At 39.9% G+C, this 19672-nt stretch overlaps 1 protein-coding gene across 1 annotated transcript in view; it reads left to right on the top strand.

Annotated features, from left to right (window-relative positions):
* Positions 1-19672, top strand: part of LOC122795944 (baculoviral IAP repeat-containing protein 1e-like) — a 521014-nt gene that overhangs the window by 167412 nt on the left and 333930 nt on the right. The gene's annotated exons all lie outside the window — the stretch shown is intronic.

Here is a 19672-nt window from a genome sequence, read left to right as displayed (position 1 = left end):
TCACACACAAAAGCAGTGACAAACATATATTTTATGTTCAGCGTTTCATGTAGTTTCCACTGATTCTTCCCTGAAGGGAACTTTAAATTGCATTATTAGATTAAGAAATTAGGAAGGTTAAGTACTTAACTGACTTTTATGTATGTAGACATAAATCCTTTTTCATGAGCTTGTTGAATGTTTTTTCCATGGATCTAGTAGACTATTTGTGAAGGTGCTACATGAAATCATCAGTTAACCATATAGTTTTCTATCCCTCTCTCTCTTTCTCTCTCTATGTTGATCTCCAGTGATCTGGACCTCACCAAATGTGCACTATATCCTGAGTCATGCTCTGTATAGTGGAAAGGGACAAAATGTGGGCCCAGTTGTTGGCATGAAGCTGGCTGAAGTATCTTTAATTTTAGCCTAAACAAACTAAGAAGAAACCTCACAATGTGGAGTATGTGATGTTCACTTCCTGAATTATGTTATGCACCTTGTTCACTTAATAAAAATTGAACTGTAAAATATGTGCTACAAAATAACCAAACAGAAAAAAGTAGGTAGTCCACAGTTGAGTTAAAAATGGGATATCCTTTATTGAAACACACAAACAAACAATCCTAGCTGAGTATAATGAAAAGCATCAAAAACATTCCTTATTTATATTTAATCAGGTTGTGTGGAGCAAGGGAGTGGTTACAGACGGTGGATCGGTTAAGAGCAATAAAAGCATTAAAATCACTCCTTTATCAAGTCCCCTACCCCCTTACCCCCATAGTGTAATCTGAGACTGTGCTGCCTAAAAACTGAAACTAAAAAGCTAGAGATGTACTGGTTTAGTTTATAGTTTATATTTATTTATATTTTATATTTATGTTTATATTCATATTTATTAATATTTATTCTGGTATCTGTCTCGTGGTAGATGTTTTTGTTAGTTAGTCATTTTGTTAGTTTCTTAATTAATAAAGTTTTGGATTTGTTGGTTTAATTTGTCTCTAGCTTTTTTAATGATGAAGCGACAGATTTTGTTTTTGATAGTCTGTAGTGTGGAGTAGTTTTTTTAGAGGCTGTGGCTATTAATGTATAGTCCAATTTTCAAGTTGGCCAATAGGACTCTTTTGCCAGTTACTTCCCTGACTAGTTAGGATAGGTAAGATGAGATTTTCTCTATCCAGAAGAGAAGTGAGTTAACTTTTGCCTTCAGTTTTTCTGACTATTAGTGACTACTCTAGTCATAAACCAAGGCTTTTGAAGGAGTTGGTTACTTCTATTGATATTGTGACACCCGTGCACTGGCCCAGTAATCACGGAGCCTCAATCCTCACCACTGACACCAGTGAGGGGCATCCACAATGGGAGGATAACAAGTGCACACACAGTAAAGTACAATTTCCCTTAAGAGCACACAGAGATAACAGTCAGTCTGGGGCTGGTTTCTCCCTTTCTCTCCAGATTCCCAATAAGACTCCCCACTGACACAGCTATAGAGTTTAGATCTCAGCCAAGTAGTCAAGCCAAAACCTCCAGTACCCTCTCTGTCTAACCGGTGCTTTGTGTCCCTGTCCAAGTAGCTGACAAACACACACTTTGAGATTTGATTTATATACAAACACACGGACACTCCTGGGGAAGGCTGGTACAGGTTCACTAGCTATGCCCCCTTCTGCCCAGGCTATAAGGTAGTAATCCACTGCCACCAACTCATCTTATCAGGTACTATAAAGGCCCTTACCAAAGGATGTCCAGTTCTACTGTGCAATGTTATTATTATCCAATTGGTAAGTGTGACTGAGACTTGAAGACTATTTAGGAGTGGCTTATACACTATCATCAAATACATGCAAGTCCTGTAAGAGCTTAAATTATCTCTGCACAAAACAGCCACAGTTAAAAGGTTTAAAAATATTTAATAATAAATAAAAACACAAGACAATACTCATTGATTCAACACAGTGACAATAGAGAGTTCAGAAATCACAGGAAATACTTTAAAACAACATTGTAGGACAGTCTGACATAAATATAGAAAACAGACTAATTTTGCTATTTCTGTCTAGCTCTAAGAGAAATACTAAGAGCTAAGATCCTGCTTACAGAGCAAAGCAACATGCTGGTGAGTTGTCAGTTTCAGAATAAAATACAAAATACAATTCTTTTTCTCTCTGAGATTGTCATAAATTGATAATACACATTACTGCTGAGTCATTTCAGATTACATCATTCTTGACACTTCTGCTTAAGTTTCCCAGGCTCACAGAACTTAAAATATAACATTTCTTTGTAATCTGCACCTGCCAGGAAGCCACAGCAATAAAAGACACTTTACATGTGAAACCTAGTAATTATCTCTGTCCTAGGAGAATAGAAAGAATTTCCAGCTGCAGACATCCTGTCTCCTAGCTTGAGATCACACTCCATCATAAATGCTTTACTTATCAGCTTTCTTCCAGCAGGGTGCAAAGTGGTCACATTTTTGAAGCTCAACACATAACACAGTTTTCTTTACATTTGTGAAACAATCCTGTGTATCATATTAATATTTACAATGATATAGAATTATTTACAAAATTCTATCTAGCTAGGCTGGCAGCCTCCACAGATGTGATAGATATGGTGGTGATATTGAGTGACTTTTGTGATTTTTTTCTAAGTTTTTGGATGGTGCAAAATAGCATGTCTTTTGTTTATATAACTTCTAAAATAGCATGCAATTTGTTCATATAATTGGTGTAACCCCTAGCAGCCAAGTTCACACATCTAATGACAAAGGCAGTGAATGAGAAGATACAGCAATAACCCACGCCTGGGTGTGGGTAATGCTGGATTTACCCACGGTTGGCGTGGTTTGGTCCTGAGGGCGGCCGAGGACCAAACAAAGCCAACCGTGGGTAAATAGAGCATTACCCACACCCAGAAGTGGTTATTGCTATTATCATGACATTATTTAAGAAAGAAACTATTACTTTTCTTAAATAATGGCATAGTATAATGCCTGTTTACTGCCCTTCCGCAGATGTCTGGCATCCGGCAGTTCTGATGTACTGCAGCGCCTGCACAGTACATCAGAGCTGTGGGCAACAGCGGAGAAAGCAAGATCTCCGTTGCTTTTTTACTGTTTTGCTATGTTAAATGGGTTTAACATGGCGAGACAATTAAAATAAGCAGCGGAGATGTCCATTGCTTATTTTAAAACTGTCTTGCTATGTTAAACCCATTTAACATAGCTAACAGTAAAAAGCAACGGAGATCTTGCTTTCTCCGTTGCTTTTTTACCTGTCTGCTATGTTAAATGGGTTTAACATAGCGAGACAGTTTAAAATAAGAAACAGACATCTCTGATGCTTATTTTAAAACTGTTTCGCTATGTTAAACCCATTTAACATAGCGAGACAGTTTTAAAATAGAGTTATACTAACGGTAAAAAGTCCGGGCGACCGGACCTTTTTCCATTAGTATAACTCGATTTACAATGTGCACGCTGGCCAATCAGCGTGCACGTTTTGGGGGGGGGGGGTCATGGTATAATACCCAATATTCACTGGAATAAGTTATACTGATACCCAAGAATGTCTGCATCATCTGAGCTTTAGTACTGCAGACTGGCCCTTATTCCAGCCCTGACTGTTAAGAAAGCTGTTAGACACTCCTTGGTGAAATCTTGTACATAGGCTATGTAGGCTATGTCACATATTTTTACTGCAAACAGAGGTGACATAGCCCTTATATAAAAAACTTGAGATGGTGTTCTAGCAACCTTGAAGTCTGGCATAAGAATCCTACATATTACATTTGGAGATGGAGATGGATGTCCATGATGTCTAAGCTTGATTATCTTGAAATAAATTCCTTCAACAAATTAGCATTTATTTGTATTTACAATTCACTCAGCAGTGTATGCAATATCAATAACTTGGGATGAATACTTTTATTCATTTGTAGGCTAAGAACACTTGGTAAACATACAGAACTGAATTCTATGAGATATTTTAAAGAGGAATATAACATTGCAGAAGTCACATGGGGGTAGTTAGCAAGTATAGTGCAGGTACTGAAATGAAGCAAAGGAGTTATTAGAGTCCTTAAGTGGAAGCTGAATTTCTTCAAGAGGTTTGTAGATCCATAAATCATAGGTTCATTTAACTTAACAGTATTCTTTAACCACTCATCCAATTTTGGCATATTATTTAGAGAAAAGCCACTACCATTATCAGTATTATTGTTCCCAGTACTGGGGACTAAAATCAGTCTACTTACGGCTTGCTGCAAAACAGAAGGGGGCACAGAATGGGTCTATATTACAACGTTTAAAAATTGTCATATTGAACACCAAATGAGCGACACATATTCATCTAAATTCATTTAAGCAATTTGATGAATACTTTACAGGGCAAAGATGTAGTTAGCCAACTACACAGTGTTGCTCTAGTTGGTATATTTAGTTAGTGGGGTGTGGGTGGCAGAGCCCCATCAAACAAAGGTCCTAATTAGCACTCTTCAAGAAAAATGTTGATGATTGGGTGGGAAACAGGAAGTTCACCCCTGGGATTACCTCTGTGGCTCTGCTCGACAGGGGCACAGGAAAATAATTTTCTTCGGTTGTGAAAGCCAGGGTACCTTTTTGGCTAGACTTCTATAGGCCCTAGGGCCGATAGCCTATTACCTACCTATGAACCTATGTTCTAGGTAGGAGACCTCTGCCATACCCACCTGACATTTGCTGGGCTTAATAGTCAGCCCTGCCCTCTGTAGTCAGCCTAGCACCTCCCTGACATGCTGAAGGTGCTCTTGCCAGGAATGGCTGTAGATGGCCATATCATCTAGGTAAGCAAGAGCAAAATCACCTACTTCTGCTAGGATATGATCTACCACCCTCTAGAGAGTTGCTGGGGCATTTTTCATCCCAAAGGGCATCTTTGTGAACTCATACAAGCCAAAAGGAGTCACAAAGGCTGACCTCTCTCTAGCACTGGGAGTCAAGGGCACCTGCCAGTAACCCTTGATAAGATCAGTGGTGGTAAGATATTTAGCAGCACCCAGCTGCTCTAGGGTTTCATCTGTCCTAGGCATGGAGTAAGCATATGACTCTGTGTGACTATTTAATTTCCTGTAGTCCACACAGAACCTGGTGCTACCATCCTTCTTTGGCACCAGCACCACTGGGGAGGCCCAGGGACTGTTGGACGTCTGGATTAACCTTAGTTCCAACATTTCCTGTATCTCCTTTGTCAGAGTCTGTTTGACTCTATGAAGCAGCCTATAAGAGGCCTGCCTAATATGCCTTTGGGGTCCTGTATCCACCTGGTGCTGCACCAGTTGGGTGCACCCTGGTTTCCCAGTGAACATGTCACCAAACTTCTGTAACACTGCTCTGATTTCGCAAACCTGGGTAGGAGATAGTGGCTGCAACATTGCTATCCCTTCCACTGAGGTGTCAGTCTGAGCCTCACTGAGAAGATCAGTCACCAGATCTCTCTCAGATGACTCCTGCAATCCACTGCAAATACTCAGCACAAGGGCCTCCCTATCATGGTAAGGTTTTGTCATGTTAACATGCTACAATTTGTACCTCTGCCTCCTGCCTAGCAGTTCTACCATGTAGTTAACATAACTAACCTTCCTTACCACTTGTAGGATACCTCCCAAGCTGCCTGCAGCTTGTTGTGTCTGACAGGAATGAGAACCATTACCTGATGCCCTACAGCATACTCTCTTGCTCAAGCATTCCTGTTATATCAGACCTTTTTCTGTTGTTGGGCTTTGCAAGGTTCTCCTGGGTCAAGCCCATGAGTTCCCTGAGCCTTGTCATGAGGTTTAGGACATATGCCACAATAGACTCCTTGTGGGATTCACACTCAACTTCCCACTCATCTCGAATTAAATCTAGAGGCCCCCTCACACTATGCCCATACAACAACTCAAAGGGTGAAAAACTTGTGGATTCCTGGGGAACCTCTCTGTAAGCAAACAACAGGTGGGGCAAATATTTGTCCCAATCCCTCTTAAACTGGTCTGCAAATGCCTGTAGCATGGACTTGAGTGTAGAGTTTAAGCTCTCAACAAGACCATTAGTCTGGGGGTGGTAGGGGGTGGTCTTTAGGTGATTCACCCTACAGTACTTCTACAGACAAGTCAGCAGGTCTGACATGAAATTGGCACCTCTGTCAGTCAGCATTTCTTTTGGGAAACCTACCCTGCTGAAAATCTCTAACATTGCCACCTTTTCTGCTTCAATGGAGGACAAAGCCACTGCCTCAGGGTATCTGGTAGCATAATCTACTACTACTAGGATGTACTTTTTCCCTGTGGAACTTTGGGTACTCAGAGGCCCCACAATATCCATAGCTACCCTCTGAAATAGCTCCGCAATCTCAGGCAAAGGCATCAAAGGAGCTTTCAGGTTGTCTCCTGCTTGCCTACCTTTTGGCACTGCTCACAGGTCCTGCAATACCCAGTTATATCTCTGGAAATCTCAGGCCAATAAAATTTCTGCATAATACGTCTCTTTGTAAGTTTTATGCCCATATGACCTGCAAAGGGAATATTGTAGGCTATAGCTAGAAGTGCCAGATAGTAGGCTCTATGCGGTACCAACTGCTGTATCCTCTCACCTTCTAACCCTCAGTTACGGGTCCACTCTATACAATAACCCTTTGTCCCAGTATTCAGAGAATCAGGTGCCTCACTAGCTACTTGCCTCAGGCCTTGTAATGTAGGGTCTGAGAGCTGTGCCTGTCTCAACTCTCTCTTTGTAACCCTTCCCAGCTCCCCTTCCACAGGAAGTCTAGTATCCTCTGACAGTGGTGCCTCACTGTCAGCCTGGGTACTACTACTCATCTCTACCTTTGCAGTCTCTCTGTCTAAGGTAACATCAGTACCCACAAGCAGCTGTGGCTCACCTTCAGTCTCACTGCTACATGGTAGCTCCCTCCCTGAAGTAACCATCTCACCAGTCTTGACCGCAAGTGTGCAGTCTGTCTGGGTCTCCCCCAGGCTACCAGACCCACATGCTTGTCTCCAAGCAAGACCGCGTGTAACTGCATTAACACACAGTACTGTCCTATCAAAATCCTTCCCTATTAGGACATCTGCAGGATGGTAGTTTGGTACCCCTGTTGTCTCAAGACAACTTACTATTGGCATTTTGTCATTCCCACTTACTGGTTCTCTCACCTTTTGTTCCCCACCTTGCCTCCATGGACATCTATATGCTACATGGCCCTACTGGTTGCATTCAAAACATTTAACCCTAGGTTCTGGACGTATACCTGAACTAGTAGCTTCCCCTGCTACTGTCAGATTCAGTTGCGGCAGTCTGCGATGCCCACAATGGGTTCCCTTAGACCCATGGGCAGTGGGGGTCCCTTTCTTGCCCAGGGATGCCCTGCTTCCTAGGTATAGGTTTCTCTTCTTCCCCAACTCGTCTACAGTAGAGTATTGTCTATCAGCCAACCAGATACTCATATCCTCAGGCAAAGTGGTAAGGGCTTGTTCCCTCACCAAAAGGTCTGCCAGCCCTTCAGAAGTGGTGACCTGACATCCACTCACCCACCTATGAAAATAAGTGCTTAGTTCAGCAATATATTCACACAGACTTTCATCTGCCTTGCTTCTGTGTTCATGAAACTTTTTCCTATAAGCTACAGGTGTTAGCTTAAAAAAATTCTAGCAAACAATTCCTTACAGCATTATAATTTAAGATATCATTGTCAGACAGTTTGGACAAAACAGTTACAGCTTTACCATGGAGTAAGGGGGTCAGTAACCGTACCCAGAGTCCTTGGTCAACATTATACTGTTCAACAAACCAAAACGTGGAAACGAAACAGACCAAAGCACAGGTTACCGCACAGGCTGTTTTAATGAAAATATCAGTAAGCGCTTTCGGTGGAAGAAAATAACTCCACCTTCCTCAGACTAAGACATTTTCAAATGTAAAATCATTAATTAAATATAAATTTGAAAAACACTTGCCCAATGAAAAACCTTCAAATCCATAAATACATCCTGCTTTTTAAAAACACAGTGTCTTATTTAACTGAGCATCTCATATTGCCAAAACGATCGCACTGTAATTTTCATAAGAAGTAGAAATACAATGTATATATTTATATGTATATAAGTACAAATATGAATACAAATATGAATTATACTGTTTACATACCCTCTCAAACATATGAATGAAACTATCAAAATTATCTGCCTCTGTAAACTGTGGAAGAAATTTACTGACCTTTTATGCTTCTGGGGTTAGGTTACTCCCTTCCCCATTACCTCCATGACTCTGGCAAAGAGTCAGCATCTCCTTTTCATGTTGCCTCTGCCTCTTCTTCTCCTCAGGGGGTCTATATCAGCATTTCGAAAATTGAATAGTTTGAATCAGTAAATGTCGAAGTGACATGATCGAACTATTCAATTTTCAAATGCTGATACAACAAAACAAACAAAAAAAACCCTAAAAGGGTGTAGGCAGGGGGGCAAGCCCCCCTGTACCCCCACACCACCTACTACTTAAATATACTAACTCCGAGACAGCACTACATTGAAGTAAAGGGAAATCTCCCCTTATGGATATTTCTATTTACCCATTCGACTTTCGGCATTTTTGAGGTGACACTATCGGATTCGATATTGTCAACATTCGAGATGCTGACGGGAACCTTCCTCAGCTTCCAGGTATAGCAATTTGTCATTTTCCTCAGTCTCTAGATGCCTCAGTTTGTCTGCTGCTTCTCTTTCCAAATGCTTGGCCTCCAACTCAAGTCTCTAGCTCAAGACCGATTTTTAAGTAGTCTGTGGAAAGGTTGAGCTGTCCATTCTCTGAGTGTTGTACATCTCCATGGCCAGTCTGATTGTCTTCCTGGTTGATATTCTTGGATGCAGCTGTGACCAAAGCTGCAGTCATGTCTGCCTTAGTCAGGTTTCCATGCACCAGTCCTTTAGCCTGACATATCTCAGCCAACTGGCTCCTTGTCAGCTTTCCATACTCCTCTGCTGACATGGTTGCCTGCTCTCCCTGACTAACTAAGCTAACAAAAGAAATAAAACAATTGTGATCTGAACGATGAATGTTCACTGCATGGCTGATTTAATATACAAAACACCTTCAGTGATCACTATACACAAGCTACAGGAATTCACTATCCACACCACTACAAGCCAATTAGTGGCTAACGTACCACTATCAAACAATTAATATTTGATGTGGCTATCCCACCACTGCCAAACAATTAATATGTGATGCCCGTGCACTGACCCAGTAATCAAAGAGCCTCAGTCCTCACTACTAACACCAGTGAGGGGCATCCAGATTGGGAGGATAACAAGTGCACACACAGTAAAGTACAATTTCCCTTAAGAGCATACAGAGATCAAAGTCACTCTGGGGCTGGTTTCTCCCTTTCTCTCCAGATCCCCAGTAAGGCCCCCCACTGACACAGCTGTAGGGTTCAGATCTCAGCCCAGTAGTCAAGCTAAAACATCCAGTACCCTCTCTGTCTAACCATTGCTTTGTGTCCCTGCCCAAGTAGCTGACACACACACACACTTTGAGATTTGATTTATATACAAACGCACAGACCCTCCTGGGGAAGGCTGGCATAGGTTCACTAGCTATCCCCCCTTCTGCCCAGGCAGTAATCCACTGCCACCAACTCCTCTTATCAGGTACTATAAAGGTCCTTACCAAAGGGTGTCCAATTCTACTGTGCAATGTTATTATTATCCAATTGGTAAGTGTGACTGAGACTTGAAGGGTATTTAGGAGTGGTTTATATAGTATCATCAAATACATGCAAGTACTGTAACAGCTTAAATTATCTCTACATAAAACAGCCACAGTTAAAAGATTTAAAAAATATTTAATAATAAATAATAAAAACACAAGCCAATGTTCACTGATTCAACACAGAGACAATAGAGAGTTCAGAAGTTACAGGAAATACTTTAAAACAAAATTGTAGGACAGTCTGACATAAATATAGAAAACAACTAGACTAATCGTGCTATTTCTTTCTCCAAGAGAAATACTAAAATCTAAGATCCTACTTACAGAGCAAAGCAAGGTACTGGTGAGTTGTCAGCTTCAGAACAAAATACAAAATGTAATTCTTTTTCTCTCTGAGATAGTTGTAAATTGATAATACATATTACTGCTGAGTCATTTTAGATTACATTATTCTTGACACTTCTGCTTAAGTTTCCCAGGCTCACAGAACTTAAAATTTAACATTTCTTTGTAATCTGCACTTGCCAGAAAGTCACAGCAATAAAAGACAATTTACATGTGAAACCTAGTAATTATTTCTGTCCTAGGACAATAGAAATAATTTCCAGCTGCAAACATCCTGTCTCCTAGCTTGAGATCACACACAGTCGTACAATGCTTTACTTATCAGCTTTCTTCTAGCAGGGTGCACTGTGGTTACATTTTTGAAGTTCAACACATAACACAGTTTTCTTTACATTTGTGAAACAAGCCTGTGTATCATATTAATATTTACAATGATATAGAATTATTTACAAAATTCTATCTAGCTAGGCTGGCAGCCTCCACAGATGTGATAGATATGGTGGTGATATTGAGTGACTTTTGTGATTTTTTTCTAAGTTTTTGGGTGGTGCAAAATAGCATGTCTTTTGTTTATATAACTTCTAAAATAGCATGCAATTTGTTCATATAATTGGTGTAACCCCTAGCAGCCAAGTTTACACATCTAATGACAAAGGCAGTGAATGAGGTGATACCCAATATTCACTGGAATAAGTTATACTGATACCCAAGAATGTCTGCATCAGCTGAGCTTTAGTACTGCAGACTGGCCCTTATCCCAGCCCTGACTGTTAAGAAAGCTGTTGAACACTCTTTGGTGAAATCTTGTACATAGGCTGTGTAGGCTATGTCACATATATTTACTGCAAACAGAGGTGACATAGCCCTTATATAAAAAACTTAAGACGGTGTTCTAACAACCTTGAAGTCTGGCATAAGAATCCTACATATTACATTTGGAGATGGAGATGGATGTCCATGATGTCTAAGCTTGATTATCTTGAAATAAATTCCTTCAACAAATTAGCATTTATTTGTATTTACAATTCACTCAGCAGTGTATGCAATATCAATAACTTGGGATGAATACTTTTATTCATTTGTAGGCTAAGAACACTTAGTAAACATACAGAACTGAATTCTATGAGATATTTTAAAGAGGAATATAACATTGCAGAAGTCACATGGGGGTAGTTAGCAAGTATATTGCAGGTACTGAAATGAAGCAAAGGAGTTATTAGAGTCCTTAAGTGGAAGCTGAATTTCTTCAAGAGGTTTGTAGATCCATAAATCATAGGTTCATTTAACTTAACAGTATTCTTTAACCACTCATCCAGTTTTGGCATATTATTTAGAGAAAAGCCACTACCATTATCAGTATTATTGTTCCCAGTACTGGGGACTAAAATCAGTCTACTTACGGTTTGCTGCAAAACAGAAGGGGGCACAGAATGGGTCTATATTACAACGTTTAAACATTGTCATATTGAACACCAAATGAGCGACATGTATTCATCTAAATTCATTTAAGCAATTTGATGAATACTTTACAGGGCAAAGATGTAGTTAGCCAGCTACACAGTGTTGCCCTAGATGGTATATTTAGTTAGTGAGGTGTGGGTGGCAGAGCCCCGCAAATAGTTATGTTTGTAAGTGTGTGTGTGTGTGTGTGTGTGTGTGTGTGTGTGTGTGTTTGTGCAAGTGAATTCTTTCCCAGGGAAAGAATTTGCTGTTTTATTGTTTGTACTTTAGTGCATTTGGTCTTTACGTGTTGACTAAGAGGCGTTTGGTCTTTACATGTCGATGAAGAGGCATTCACTTAAATGCCCCTTCGGTGTTATAATATAGACACGCACAGAACTGCCATTAACAAGTGGTGGTTGTGACTGTTGCAATTGTTTATGTAACCATTAGATTATCTATACATTGATTCAGTTGTTGAATTAAACCAGTAATGTCCCTGGTTTGCGTGCCCATAGCCATTCAAAATATAAACAACTCAAGCTAAGGGAATGCAGAAAAATGACAAGCAAAATAAAATATGCACAGGAACACCAGGGGAGTAATAAATGATAAAAACTCACTTTATTAAATGAGAAACATCCTCTGCGATAAAAACATATCCAAACTGCAGTCAAATCTTAAAATCCAAGAATACAAAGGAGTGTCTATAAAAACTTCATCAGATAATATAGTCAAACTTTGTGCTGTTTTTGTAGACCAGTCAAGCGTTAGCAAAGCAATAACATGTAAGGTGACCCCCTCTAAACAGAAAAACAAAGCTCAATATTAAAAGCCAATTAATTTTTGTTATTGTTAAGCAGATGTTTATAAAACATGTGGTAGATTTTACTCATCATCTATCCAATGCCTTAAGTTTTAATGGGCAAGCGACAGAAGTGTGTTCATTTATCGCTGACCATGAAACAGCATTCAAACGCAATTGCCATTGGATTGGAGTTCCATTTTTTTTCAAGGTAAACTATCCACTGTGCATTCTTTTCATCTACAACAATTTGATCAATGATGAAAAATTGAAAGGAATGATCCAGATTATCCTCAATAAGTCTAGCTAGGGTGCTTTTTGCTTCCTAACACTGTATGTGCGTTCATAGATTCTATCAAAAAGTTTTCTCTCTGTTTTTCCTATGTAGAAATTTGGACATAGGGAACATAATGGATAATAGATGACCTTGCTGGAATTACAATTAAAGCTCCCTTTTGGTTTGAGTAAAATTCCATTCACCGTGAATGTATTACCTTGAAGAATACATTTACAATAAGGGCAAAAGCCACGTTTTTTTCATCCCATAATTCTGGTTAGGAGGTTTAATTTTCCTCTCAAGTAGGTACTTAAGATTCCTCCCCTTTTGGAAGCCTGCTTTTGGTTCTGGCCAATTAATTCACATATTTGGCTATTTTGAGTGAAGATGGTCCAATTCTTTTTCATAATATCCAGAATTGGGTAACTGTCATCCATAAAGGTGGTGATGAAAGAGTTCCTTTTATCAATCATCTGTGTTGATTCATACCCCTTTAGTTTTATAGGTAATGCATTTGTTTCTGATGATGGAATGATTCAAAATGGGAACAAAATGTTTCCAGTTACACTTATTCAAATCTTCAACCATGATTTCATTGAGAAAAGAGAATAGATATACACATTTTAAAAACATATCTCTTAAAAGTTCACATTCATCCCAGAAATCGGAATTGTCGGAGATCATTTGGGCAGTTCTCCAAAGTAGGCCTTTTTCAACTGCTTTTTTTCTGGGCCAGTGGTTGGGCACTTGAAAAATGGAGAAAACTGTTCGAATATGTCCCCTTCTGATGAATCTTGGAAGTGAGACATTGCTTGGTGTATCCTTTGTGGGCCATACATTGAGCTACACTGTTTCAGTATCATGAACGTAGGAGGTAAATCTTTGGAAAGTCATAGTATTATTAAGATATTCCATGAATGTTTTAATTTGATGCTGGTTACCTTCCCACATAATGAAAATATCATCCAGGTATCTTGTATAGAACTTACGTTTCTCAAAAAATGGAGATTCAAGTAGGAACTTCTCCCATTGTATCATTACTCTATCGGTGAACAGCCCCCCCCCCCACATGCTGAGCCCATAGACAACCCTTCGACTTGTAAAAAGATCTCCTTGCCAAATATTAAAACATTATTCTTTAATAATTGATGCCCAGCTGGTGTGGAATTGAGGAGTATAAATCTTTACCATCCAAGGTAATGAAAAATCAAAGTTTCATTATATGGAATTTTGCCTATTTTGTGCAAAAAGTCACACAAATCTTGACAAACATAGGGTTCACATTGAATTAATGTTTTTAGTTTGATGTCCAAATATTTAACTATTGCATGAGTGATCGAACCTCTTGCATCCACTATTAGTGGGAAGGGTGATTGTTGGATGGTTTTGTGCACCTTAGGAACTCCAGAGATTGTTAGTGTTTGCTCATACTTAAATAGTTATAATCATCTATGGTTATTCGATACAGATCTTATTATAAGCTGTGTTTAACTCATTATGTGTCACCCTTTCATATGTTTCATCTTCAAGACTTTCCTCCATTATCTTAATGTAATCCTTTTTTTATTACACTAAGACCACCCCCTTTATCAGGTTTTATTAGCCTGATCTTCTTATTGTGCTGTAAATCATACAATTTATTTTTCTCGGATAGTGTAAGTTTATCTTTTTACTTTTCTGAGATACTCTTTTTCCTGCTGTAATAAACCCTATTTGTAATGTCTGCTTTGCAGACCCTGTCATAACATTATACTGTGGGGTAGATAGGTGGGTTGAATGTGCTCAAGATATGTAAAGGCTAAGAGTTGTTCTTACATTCTGAAAAAGCAAGTTGAAATTCTACTTTCTTGTGTAAAGTCTTAAATCCATCAGTACAGATGCCAAATCAGCTTGTCCATTAGGTACAAATGTAGGGCCTTTCGAAAGTATGTTCCAGCAAACAGCATCCACATTGTAATCTGAATAGTTAAACACTGAAAAATCTCCCGATGTGGTTTTTGTTATCATACAGTGTGGTAGTGTAGGATTCATATTTTGATTCATAATGTTGCTGCAATCATTTAAGTCATCAAAAATAGTCGTAATTGTATTATTCATGATCTCCCCATGTTGCTTTGCCTTCTCTGGACTCTCATTCCACCCCCAAGGTGGTCTTGCCTCTATTCTGATGTTGCCATTGGTTGAGAGGATTCTTTTGCATCCAACCAATCTGTCCTTTCTCCTGAGTGTAGGAGGCTTGTCTTCTTCTAAAAAACTGTCATCATCCAATTTGTTGAGAAGTTTGTCATTGGGAGTGTTTTGTGGTATAGTTGGTTTTGGTATCCCATCTTGTAGGGTGGAGGTAGGCTTGCTTTTTAGAATACTCCCTTCTATCATAGACTACTTTCCTCATTTTCTGGCTTTTTATAGTATTGACTTGTTCGTCAGTACTAAGAAAAATATAAATATAGTCAGATTTGAAAGATTTGTATTGCAAATTTTGCTTAATGCTGAAATCCAATCCCGATGTATAGGCTATTCGGACATCACTTTGCCTCTGGTTATACTTGACAAGCTTTGTCTTTCTAATTAGAGGGGCTTGCCTTACATGTGACTGCTTTGCTAACACATGAAGTTTGACTGTGTTATCTGATTAAGTTTTCATAGAAGAAGAAAGTGCTATCAATAGTCAACACTCCTTTGAATTTTTGCATTTTAAGATTTGACCACATATTGGATGTGTTTTTATCTTTGAGGAGGTTCCTCATTTAATAAAGTGAGTTTTTATCATTTTCCATTCCTCTGGTGTTCCTGTGCATATTTGACTTTGTTTCTCATTTTTTTTCTGGATTCACTGAGCTTGAGTTGTTTATATTTTCTTAACATGCAGGTTTACATTATGTCCAGAATAAATAAGCAGTTTTTTAAACTGTTTCAAGTTGCTCTGTTTCAGAACGTCAGCTTCAAATGTTTATATACTCATTGCATTAAACTTTTTTTTTTTTTTTTTACAGTGCAATGGCTAAGCCTCACATTTGGTTACTAATTCTGTTTTTACTTCTCCCAAACGTCCAAGTCATTTTCTGGTTGTGACTTTTCTGAAGATTATATTCAGAAAGCAACATAACATAACCTCTCTGTGATAAATAATATGGCTGGTGTAGCACAATGTGGTTCACAGCAGAGTAGGTAAGCATAAATGTCAGCATAGTGTGGACATGTCTGGGACAATGCTGTATAATGCAATCATGGAATCAAGAAAGTAGGAGTCACTGTGTAAATGAGTGATCATGTGACCTGAGATCATCATCATCATCATCATGCAGATAGCATGCATGACATGATGTGCAGTCATACATGCATGACAAATCTGCTTATCCACAACGCAGATACAGCTAAGAACCCATAAAAGGGCTGCAAAGCCAAGTATTTATTTTATGAATTGGAAGGAGTGGGGTAATAGCACAGAAGAAAGCAGGGAAAAGCAAGTACAGGGCAACACATAAGGATGGGGGATCATACATGGGCTGGGAAAGAAGGAGAATGTTTTTGTTTTGGGTTGGGTGCCCTTTTTATTTTCTGAGAAGAAGGGCAGTGTGAGAAGGAAGCATGAGGATGTATTAGCTAGGAAAGATGGTATAGGGCTGAAAACAAAGACGGACAAGGTAAGTAGCAACACAGAAGAGGAAGCCACAATGGATATATGCAGACAGGCAGACAGAAAGTGGGTAGATGGAAATGGGCAAATTGGACTACAAACATGACAAGGACAGTGACACACAAGGAAGGGGAACATTTGCATTATGACTGGGTAGAGGATAAGGTGAGACCAGAGTGTTAAGCTGTCCTCAGTGGCTGACATTAAGGGTGAGTTGCACTGCTGGTGGCCTAGTGCTTGGGGGAGAAACTATTCTTCTTTGCAAGTTGAATGACAAAGCTCCTAAGGGTGCCAATATAGGCATTTAGCTGCTAGTACACCTCATTTGCCTCTATCTACTGAAGCTTACTCTGGATGACCCAGGAGGACCCATCTCTGCCACTCTGAGATGAGGAGCCTATGCCACCCACCAGAGAAGCAGCACCACAGGCCACTAGTGAGCTCTTCAGGTTGCCTTCCACAAAGAGTGAAGATGCAGGTCTAGTGGTCAGTGCCGTAGTTGGTGCAAGGCACGGTAGCCCTCCTGCTCTACAGGTGACCCAGTAGAAAAAAATGGAAATAAATGGAGAAAAACAAAACAACAAAGCAACATAATTAAAGCAGGAATAAGAAAGAGAATGGAGTAGGATATGCATACAAAAGACTCAGTACAACAATATAGAGCAATGGCTTTTCAATATATATTACATGAAAGACAATAATAGTGGGAGTTATGAATGCCAATCTAACTGTCATGTGTGTGCAACAGTAGCAGAGAATATGGATGGAAACCAGTATCTGTTGTCAATGAAGAGCAAAGATGCGGTGAAAGTATTCCACTGAAAAAGTAACTGCTTCCTGCTGTGGTACACAGCTTCAGTACAGTTGTTTTACACACAATACTAAATGCTGACAGCATTTAGAAAAGTAGAACAGATAACAAGACTAAACACTAGTAGTCTGCATAGGCAATGAGCTGCTAAGCAATGGTTTAATGGTCAAAATAAAAATAAAAAAACCACTCCTGAGGCAATTAGATTCTTTACTTTTTTATACACATGGCAAATGCAGGCATAAATGGCATAGATTAGGGCATTAGCACAGTACAAATGGATGAAAAATAGCAATTGACAAAGACAATGAACAACCAGGCAATGATGATGTAGTTAAATGCAAACAAATATACATATAAATGTTCAGTGTTATGGTAAACCAGTTAAGTACAGATATTGTTGCAGTAGTGCAGTACACTCACCCCATTACCTAGAGAGTCAAGTCTGCCTCTTCTAACAGGCTAGTTGATTTGCTGTAATATCTTCCTTCTTGCAAAACAGACATAATACATTAATGAGCTCTGCATACCAATTTCAGCAGAAAGCAGGTATACTTACAATTTCAGGCCTAGTGAACAATGACTCAGCAAAAGCAGAAAAGCGCAGCAGTAAGGGGGCTATCTCTTCCAAACCTTCCCATTTGCAGAGAAGGTCTGGGTGACAGCTATAGAGTCCTCTGTATTTATGCTGGTGGGTGATGACCTTGGCATCACTCACCACCCTGATAAGCTCATGTCAGACTAGACATCCACCTTATATCATGGAGGAGTAAAAAGATTTTGGTCTCTCTGTTTCACATTTTACTGAGTGCATGATCACTCACCATATCAAGTCCAAAAGTAAGAACGACAACTGTGGTGCAATGCGTTATGTTGCTGAGACCATTTAATACACATCAATAAGTAGCACAGTAGCATGATTCCTATGTATAGCAGTATACTGCGTTTGGTCAGTTGCACAGGGGAAGGGTGACAGTTGCACAACTATGATCCACAGGAGGCTAAGCCTCCACATGACCTACAGGCCTGAGCAATACCATGGTGAGTAACTGGGTAATTCTGTGACCACGACCATTATCTTGCTGAAGATGTTCAGTATTGTGACTGGGTTCCACAGCTACCCATACATTAACCAATGGCAGTTCTCATGCATGAGACAAATGAGACCCCAATTCACAGAACAGGGTCAATAATGCATTTGTGTTATTGATGTGATTCAGAGACAGTCACTCTAAATTACCTCATTAAGACAATAGTTGTGCTGTGAGCTTCACTACAGAGTGACAAAAAGAGCAATCACCATTTTGCAAGGCACCACACTACAGCAATGAACTTAGGATGCAGATGAAAGTGGATATCTGAGTATGCTTACATATAGGGGAAGTATTATCAGACAAGATTACTGACAATGCACACCATTATTACACTGAGTGTTTCAGTGTCATGGCAGCCTCACACAGTTATATCACAGTGAAGCATTGTGTGGATAGCACTATAATGACTCTGCTGTGGGTATGCCAGAATGTGTTTGGGAGGTTATAACAGTAAGGAACAGGGAACAGGCAGGGCATGTTGCAGTCCTTGTAAATCTGCAACTAGCATGGGCACTGAGAACAGGCAGAACAACGTCCAGTCCTGATTGGGTAACTGCACTATACACAGAGTAAACAGCGGGTCAGCTTTCCTAACTGCTGTGTGTGTGTATGTGTGTGTGTGTGTGTGTGTGTGTGTGTGTGTGTGTGTGTGTGTGTGTGCGTGTGTGGTGTGTGTGGAGGGTAGAGATACTCCAAGCAGAGCAGAAGGAGCAGGCAGGCTGTACCATGGAGTTTTTCTATGAGAACCCTTGCATTGTTACATTGCTAATGAGGATGCAGGACCTGCAGTGCAAGAGGCACGCACTGTGCTATTGGCACTGGTACCAGGGACAGTGCACATTACCTCCCCTATCTGCAACATCATGACACTGTGATAGAGCAGTTTCATCATAGTATTACACAAAGCTGAACTTGCCACAGGAATAGTTGGGGCAGTGAGGTCTCTGTAAACATACATTGATCTATGTGCATATCCACGGTTATACTTGATCTGTCATGGCATAAAAAAAATAGTAGCACCTAAAATGATGCACCTTGTAGGAAACTGAGGTGCTATTGCAGGAATATACACCCATAGCAGGAAAATGTAGGAAAATGCTAAGGTGGACAAGGCCTTCTGGGACCAAGAGTGGCAAGAACTGGTACAGGGCATTAATGTGGCTGCAAAACCCAAATAGGCTGGTACTGCAGCTGTGACACATGTGGCACATGGTCACTGTCATAATCTTCCTTGCCAAGAATAAAGCATGAGCTGTGGATTGGTAATGCATCATGGATGCACCCAAAATCCATTACCAGCTAACAGACCCTGAAGAGGTCCTTTTATCCTTCATTTCTGACACTGAGAGGAAACTGATACATGCTGTTGGATAACAGGACTATCAGGGTGTCTGCTGTGGTTACCCTATGTGGGTAGGGGCAAATTCTATTCTTGTAGGACTTTGCCAGACACCCACTCACACATGATCATCTGTGTTAATGTCAAACTGGAACTTCAGGGCTGTAACTGCAAAAACCCTGTACCAAAGGGTACAGCTATGCAAGTGTGTG

The sequence above is a fragment of the Protopterus annectens genome, chromosome 2.part2 (genome assembly GCF_019279795.1).
Source record: "Protopterus annectens isolate FY-2018-M chromosome 2.part2, PAN1.0, whole genome shotgun sequence".
Taxonomy (NCBI): domain Eukaryota; kingdom Metazoa; phylum Chordata; order Ceratodontiformes; family Protopteridae; genus Protopterus; species Protopterus annectens.
This window is presented reverse-complemented; position numbering and strand designations above follow the sequence as displayed.